A 9,085-nucleotide genomic window follows, 5' to 3' on the forward strand; every position below is an offset into this window, starting at 1 on the left:
CTGGCAGTTGACAAAAGCAAAAAGAAATGTCAAACAATGTGTCCCGTTTCTTTATCATACTATTCTTTGCAAATGATGAGAGACTTCTTTTTTCTATTTATCTGTTTTACTTTCTTAAAACAGATATTTTGCAGTTTATTAACAATGTACAATTTGGTTAACAGCGGAAAACAGGGATTAACTACTTTCCAAATGTCAATTATATCACATGCTATTAATTTTGAAAGCGCAAATTTGCTTAAGGTTGGATATGTATTTTCCATGAAATAACTATATTGTATAACTCGTCGATATGTAGGGTGGGGTTCTGTTTTAACTAATATAGAAGGCGGACCAGCACATTTACTAGTATCTCTACTGCAAGTTAAATTCTGGTTTGTTTCCCAAACATTTTTTTTTTTAATATCTGAAAAACGTGTATATTATAATATCAGAAACTGCACAAATTAAATTAAATAATAAATATAAAATCCAAACATACGGATGATTAATATTTTTTTTTTATGGAAATCGTTTGAGACAAGGCATGAAGCCACTTGCTATAAGGCACTAACAAGAACGAAAGCTGATTATTGCAAAGACAAAAACTGCCTATTTACCTTAGGCTTGAAAAACCAAAGCTGTAGGTAGAAAAAAACAGTGAGTAGGAAGAGAGTTTCGCAACCTTGCAGTTCTTGAAAAGAAACTACTGGATTAGGAAGCTGTATTACAATGAGGTATTTAAACTACGAATTGACCAACGAGTCACATGAACTGGAACTAGCCGTATTATAATGAGGTATTTAAACTACGAATTGACCAACGAGTCACATGAACTGGAACCAACTAGTCACATGAACTGGAACAAAGGAAGCAGGGAATAGATCAAACAATTCTGGGGAACACATGCCACAATAGTATTTGTACTAAAGACTAGCAACATCAAGTCTGTGAGAGAGAGGTTGCAGTGAAGAAGAAAGTGTGGGGCCAATCAAATTACAGACACATTTGTGCAATTTATTAAGAACCTTCAAATGGGACACAAATTAATCAGTCCAAATATGACAACAGTACTCCACACATGGTTTGATAGTAGATTTGTAGAGATAGAGAATAAGCCTCAGGTGTGAGAAAGTGTTTAGAGTGACAGAGAGAACCGATTTTATGAGAATTAGAAAGAGCAATGGATTTAAATTCATTTGCTCATTAAACGGTAAAGTTTTGGAGAAAAATATTTTGTACTATTACTTTTTAGGTTAGTTAACAACTTTTGGGGGCAATAGAACTAATCGTAGTTCCAAAATCAACATACCCTAATATGTAGTTTAGCTTGTATTCATAATCATGATTTATTATAAAATGTCACAGGAAAAAAAAGACACAATTCAATTTACAATGATTAAGTCACAGAAAAATGTTGCAATTCTTGCTAGGATAAATTCACTATTAATTCATTGTCTGATAATAAAATCAGAAAAGTTACAGAAAAGGTCATAATTTTGTCTATAAAAAGTCAGAATTAATTTGGATGGTTATAAAGTCACAAAAAAGTCACGTTTAGGACTAGGAAAAAGTTCCAATTAATTTATAGTGGCTAGTAATAAAATCACAAAAATGTCACAGAAAAATGTTGCCATTCTAGCTTGGAAAAAGTCACAATTTATAATGGAATTAATTTGTAGTGGTTGGTAATAGATTCAAAGAGAAGTCACAATTATGGCTAGGAAAAAGTCATAGAAAAAGTCACAATCAATTTATAATGGCCTTTAATAAAGTCATAAGGAAAACGTCAGATGAAATAAATTTGGATAATCAAACAATAATCAAACCTTTCATCGTTTATTTAAGCAATGTATTAAGTAGTAAAATAGAATATCTTAATCAAACAAAATAAAGAGTTTTGTTTCTAGCTTATAGACCTTTAAAACGTGATAATCTGATTAAACATTTCTATTGATGACAGCTGTTAACATTTTTCTGTTTTTTTTTTTTTCTTTTGTTTTCTTTTTCCTGGACTTTTCTTTACCTGAATTCATTTGTATTATTTGAATTGTTCTCATCTTGGATGTTATTCTACCAACACTTCGATCAATGTAACTCCCAACATTCTTCAGATGTATCTTGTCCAACTTGGGAATCTATATAAAATTTTAAATGGAACTCTTTATTTAATCTACTCATTTATCATATCTAACTTTTAATTTTTCTAATTTTATTTTATACTAACAGTTCAGCCCAGCTTTACTCGGACCCTATATACTGTTCATAACTTGCCCTATGTGTGAATACACTTTATGTAAGAATTTAAAGGTTTAGATCCAAATTTGTCTGAGTAATTTCAGAGACTGTAGAGGTAAATTTTTTTAAACGTTGACCCCGATTTTGACCCCCTTAACATTTATTATTTTGGTCTCAAATCAAAATACAAAGTTTTACCCATGTCCAAGTTACCTACATCTAAAATTTCAAGTCTTTAGACCCAAAATTGGCGGAGGAATTTGGTAGAATCTGCAAAGGTCAACTCTTTCAACTTTGACATTTTGGCAGCCAAATTTTCGCCCCAAAACTGATTAAAATGCTTGCCGGATGTCTGATTATCCATTATGTATAAATTTCAAATGTTTAGACCCAAAATTGGCTGAGTAGTTTGCTAGACACAGCAGAGGTAAATCTTTTGAACTCTGACCCCTTGGAAGCTCAAATTTTCGACCCAAACCGATTAAAAAGCTTGCCCTATCTCTGAATACTCGTTATGTAAAATTTCAAATGTTTACACCAGAAATTGGCTGAGTAATTCAGTAGAGACCGCAGAGGTAATTTTTTTTTTTAACTTTGACCCCAATTTTGAACCCTTAGCATTTATTTTTTGGGGCTCAAATCAATTTAAAGGTTTGATCCATGTCCAAGTAACCTACATTTAAGATTTCAAGTGTTTAGACCCAAAATTGGTGGAGGAGTTTGGTAGAGTTTTTAAAGGTCAAATCGTTGAACTTTGACCCCTTGACAGACAAATTTCTGGCTGAAAACCGATTAAAACGATTTTCCCAAATCTCAGTACCCTTTATGTCAAATCTCGAGTCTGTAGACTGAAAATTGACAGAGTTATTGCGTAGGGAAATGTACACACACACACACACACACACACACACACACACACACACACAAACAGATACAGACACACAGATACAGAGACACGTTCACTTTTATAGATATACTAGCATAGGTGCCCGGCGTTGCCCGGATATTTGGAGGTGTATGTTGAGCAAAAAAAAAAAAAAAGCGGTCAATTCTTTTTAACTTTGACCCCTATTATGACCCCTTAAAATTTATTGTTTTGAGCTCAAATCAAGTTATTAAGTTAGATCCATGTCCAAGGAACCTATATCTAAAATTTCAAGTGTTTAGATCCAAAATTGTCGGAGGAGTTTGGTAGAGTTCTCAAAGGTCAAATCGTTGAACTTTGACCCCGTAATCACCAAATTTCTGGCCAAAAACCGATCATATCGATTTTCCCAAATCTCAGTACCCTGTATATCAAATTTCGATTCTGTAGATTAAAAATTGACAGAGTTATTGCGTAGGTAAATGTACACAGACACACACACACACACATACACACACACACACACACAGACACTTTCACTTTTATAGATATATAGATAGATAGGTTTGTGCTATTTATTTATTTATCTTTTTTGCTATTTTGCAAAGTTTTTCTACCTTATTTTCCATAAATTCATCCTAGTTTTCTTGTCTCAGGTTTATCTTTCTTTCTTTCTATGCTTTATTAGTAGGAGTAATGGATATCGTTGTAGACTATGGAATCAGCTACTCTCCGTTCAGATCCTGATGGATCTGTTGCGTTTATGTGGTGTAATATTATTATCGGACAGTAGTTAACAGATTAGTTATAAGAATGACACAAATCAGGATACGATGTGGACACAACAATGTTGACTATATTGATATTCTTACCAGAAGTTGTGAGGATGGAAGTACCTACATATATCTTTATTTATTGATGGTACATGCAGGAGGAATAACTCATACTATAACATTCTTATATTTTCAAAACAAAATCGATTAAAAAACAAGATACGTAAACATGTAGCTTGATGGTTTGACTAGAAACTGTCCTCATCATAATTGAACTTTTTAGGTGATCTTATCATACGACCAGATCTGGATGTTCTTTGAGCTCCATGATGAGTTTAGAGTGTCTTGTGAGGTATATCTGGAACACGTCTGCCATTGTTTGTGGCAGTGCTGCTTTACTCCATGGATGTATGGTGTGTTGTCATACTAACTGCTGGTTGGCCATGGGATTCTGGGGATATCACTGGTGTGGATGTAGATGCTTCTGGGTTCATCATTGCGGCAGATCTATTTTCCTTCAGATGTTTGCGTTTTCTGTAGAACAGTTTTCCAGATGAAATCTGCAGTATGTATAATCTGGGTTCAACACATTTGTGTAACAACTGCTGGGGATCCATTTATTGGCATCCGGATCATATACTTGAACATGTTGTCTTTCGGGTATATTTGTTATGTCTCAAGTGTGTTGGTCATGTTGAGATTTTGGTATGACTGTTTTGATACAGGCGAGTTGTTATCTTTTCTTTTTGGGTTGACTAATTGGGGCACTTTACTGGTAAATTTCCCACAAGCTTTCAGTTGAATAGTAATTCGCCAGATGATGGAATTACATTGTTGATAAACGTGAACTGTAAACATAGCAATGCCATATCTAAGTTGCGGTTACTTGAGGCAGCTTTTCCATAGCACATTTTATGTCTTATATGCAGCACTCTGCTAAACCATTTGATTGAGGGTATCTAGGAGATGATGTTTAGCTTCAAATCCTCACCTTCTTGCAAATTGTTTGAACAGATTAGAGCTATAATGAAGCCTATGGTCACTGATGAATCTTTCTGGGATTCCCTGCTCTCCGAAGATCTGCTTGGTGAGGTTGATTATTTCTTAACTCCTGAAGTCCTTTACTTTTTTCATTAGGGAATATTTTGAATAGTAGTCAACTACCAGCATATAATGTGATCTGCCAACATGAAATAAATCTGTGGCTATTATTTGCCATGGTCTTACTGGAATTTCATATGGTTTCAAGGATTTTTCACATTGGGAATTCTGTTGTTCTTGACAAATAGCACATCTCTGTACAGTTCTACTGATATCCTGTTTGATGTTGCTCCCAAAACACAAAGCTTTTAACTCGCAATTTACATTTTTCTATTCCCTGATGACCATAATGGATTTTTTGTAATATTTCCGGTTGCATCACCTAAGGTATAATTATCTGGTCACTCTTCATTAAAATACCATTTTTGATGGCAGGCTCATCCCGATATGACTAGCATGGCCGCAAGTTCTTGCTGATTTCTTTGAATGTGTCAGATCAGCCTTGTAGAATGGTTTCCTTAAGTTCATGGAGTTTGAGATCAGCTTTTGTTACTTGATGTCTTTGTGTCAACTTTTCTGTGGAGAATTGAACAAAATCTACTCTTATGTTAAGATTAATCTTCTCTTTGGTTTTCTTGTTTGGTAACTGGGAGAATCTGTCTAACAAGATCATCTCTTTGACACTCAGATTTTATTCTTGTAGGCATACCAGCATATGTTGACAGTGAAGTGGAGCTGCAGTTAGATTCTTTAAGCTGATCATTTCTAATAGTTTATGATTGCTTTCTACTTGGAATTTACATCTATATAAGGATGTTCTAAATCGCCTGCAGCCAAAGACACCAGCTCAAAGCTCTTACTCAATGTTTGCATATCTTTGTTCTGTTTCTGTTAGTGCATTCAAAGCAAATGCAATTGGTTTTCCCTTTTGCAGGATTACTGTGCCTAAGCCTTTGTTGGATACATCCACTTGTAAACCTGCTTTTTTCAACAAGTAAAAATAAGCAAGAGACATTTTCTGCCAAATCAAGTCTTTGATTTTCTGCACTATTTTCTGATGATTGGGCAGTCCATTGATATTCAAATTTTTTCTTTTGTAGATCTCTCATCGGTGCAGTCAAATCAGATAGGTGCATAATGAAGGACGCTAAGTAGGTGATAATTCCTAACACATTTTGCAAATCTGTGGCTGCACAGTTGCTTTATCACTTCTGCCTTACTTGGATCTGGTATTATACCATTCTTGTTAAAGACAGCACCAAAAAATATATTTGTGTTTGGTCTATTACACATTTTTCGCTTTTTGCACTATCTTAGATTGTGCAGGTTGCGATCATGTTCCCCTTTGTCCTCCCATATATGATCACATCATCAATCAGTTCAATTGCACTATGCCATTTATTTAGTATCATGCCCATTCCCTGCATGAAGACATCCTGGGACATCACCAGACCAAATGGTATTCTTTGAAAACAGAATCTCCCAAATGGTGAGTGAAAAGTTGTCAATAACTGTGATTATATCAAGCAGTATGAACCAATATCCATTTTTGACATCCGACTTTGATAAGTGTTGTGCACCTAACAACTTGTGTGCTAACTCCTCCATTGTAGGAGTCTTATAATGACATCTCATAATCACTCAGTTTAGATCCTTCAGGTCTAAGCATAGCTGAAGTTTTCCATTCTTCTTTCGAACATAAACTATGATGGTCGGTTCACTAACCTTTCTAATAATGCCTTGTGCTTCCATAGTATTTAATTTCTCTTTGATCTCATCTCTTAAGTGGAGGGGACATTTTCTGGGTGCATAGATCACTGCTTATAATTGAATTTTAGGACTATGTGATAGCCACATTTGAAGTATCCTATTCGATCAAACTGATTTGGGTAAGAGTTTTTTCTTCAATGACAGAATTAATTGAACCTTTGTTTTCTCTGATTATGCAGTGGAGGCTTATTAGCTCCAAGTTTCTGAGTAAGAGTAGATCTATTATTGTAGGTCCTTCTGTTGCAACCACGAAAAATTTAAGTGTGATCCATTTACCTTTATGTGCACATTGTATGCAAATGGAACCATACTGCATTATACTTGAGCTATTGTATGCAGTTAGTATTGTGTGCTCTTTTTTCTAGAACCTGGGATGGGTTGTCCTAAGTCATCTACCTGGTCTGGAAATATCCTACAAAAGGTTTGTAGGGGAAGCATATTGCTTTCTGCATCTGTGTCCACTTTTGCCTTTAATACATGGGTGCCTGGTCTATTAGTTAGCCTTATTTGCTGTTTAGTGGATATCTTTGTCTGATTCTCACCCTAACTGCACCTGCCTTGTCCATTGATTGATATATTCATTCAGAGGCAACCATTAGAATATTCACAGTAGAACGTTTTGCTTTAATCCATTCTATTTGTCAGGAAAATATGATGGATTATCACTTGATTAATTCATGATTCAAAGATTTAGGTAAAGAGTAGAAGGAGACTGATTGGATGATAATTTTACAGATCAATTCTTTAATTAGAATTCTTATATGCTGGTACTACAAAAGCAGTTTTCTAACTATTAAAAAAGAAAGATTCAGCAAGGCATTCGTTGTAGAGTTGGAAAGGACAAGGGTCAACTCAGCAGAGCATTTCTTTAGTGTTATAGCAGGGATAAGATCAGGCTCACATGCTTAGGGGTGTCAAGGTTTTTTTATATCTTAGACATGGGAAGGAGTGATGGTTAGATCATTGAGTGTGGTTTATGTCCACAGTGGGAAATTTGGGAGGGAGTTATTTATAGAGTCCAAGGTGGAATTCAAGGATAATTGTTGGATAATTGGGGAAGCAGTTCAGCTTTATTAGTTGCTGTGCAAGCGACATCATGGTAGTTGGATAATGGAGAAATTGTTGATACCTCATTATTTACCACAATATTATAGATTTTCCAGAAATTGTGAGTTCCTAACTCCTGCAACCTCATTTTTTTCTAGTATGCATACTCTTAGCTGCAGCTATTACACTCAAGAATTTCTTGATGTTATAAATTTTTGTCTATTTTTAGTTGATTTATGGTGATTCTTTTTTTTTTTTTTTTTTTACACAGTGATCACCACTTATCAAGGCCCGGAAGCCACTCAGGGATAAGGGTTATTGCAAGTACATTACGTTAGTGTGGAGATTTGATGAAGTGTTTAATTAAGGGGGCGGTTCATTAGGAATTTGTTAACATTGGACTTGAAGACATCCAAGTTGTAGTCCGGAGGGAAGCAGGCAGACGGAACAGAGTTCCACAGGCGTGCAGTTCTAAGAAAGAAGCTTTGTTCATGGAATCCGCATTTTGATTTAGACACAGATATAGAGTGGGGGAAATTTTTCACAGTGGATTCAGCTAAACGGGTGTTTTTCGTGAAAGATTGGCGAGGGGGGACCAGAGATTGGAGTTCAGATGAGCACCTACCATGGAAATAACGATAAAACAAGGATAGGCTCGTAACGTCTCTTCTGTGGGAGAGAGGTTGCAGGGTAGAGAAAATGCTTGCTGACTATGCAGCTACACAGATCAAAATAAATGATTAGGGCTTGCTATAGAATTTCCATGTGGAGAAACGTGCTTCTCTGCCTGCTTTGACCCGTTCAGTTACCTCTTTTACTATTCAGCAAGGAAAGAATACCTTTTACTCCATGGAATGTCTATTGTGGATTTTCAATCATCTCATTATTTTGAGTAAGGGCTCTAGGGTTTAAGATCGAAAGTTTAGAGTGAATCAACTATTATCACAAGGTGATCAGCCTTCTTAAGGTGTTATAGTCATAGACGCCTCACTCATCACTCAGTAATGCTTTATTTGCAATTTTTTTTTTAACTATGTTCTTTTTTTTTTTTTGCTTTTTTTTTTTTTTAAATATTAGTCTTTTGTTCCAAACAACCGTCCCTTATTTCAAGATGCCATCTGTATGAAAATAATTCCAACTCAGTTAAATTATTTTCTGGAAGGATTCAATCGAGTTAGATTTTATTGCTCTTAACAACATGCTGCAAAAGAACTGACACCTCAATCAAAGATTGATTTTGTAGGAATAAAACTATCAAGGACAAAAATCAAAAAGAGACTGACTTTACTTTACATATTAGATGAAGCATGCAAAAATCAAAGTTTTACAAAGCAGTTAATATTCAGTTTAATGAAGCATGATACATAAACAC

Source organism: Euprymna scolopes, chromosome 6, assembly GCF_053919585.1.
Source record: "Euprymna scolopes isolate OS-2025 chromosome 6, ASM5391958v1, whole genome shotgun sequence".
NCBI classification, from domain to species: domain Eukaryota; kingdom Metazoa; phylum Mollusca; class Cephalopoda; order Sepiida; family Sepiolidae; genus Euprymna; species Euprymna scolopes.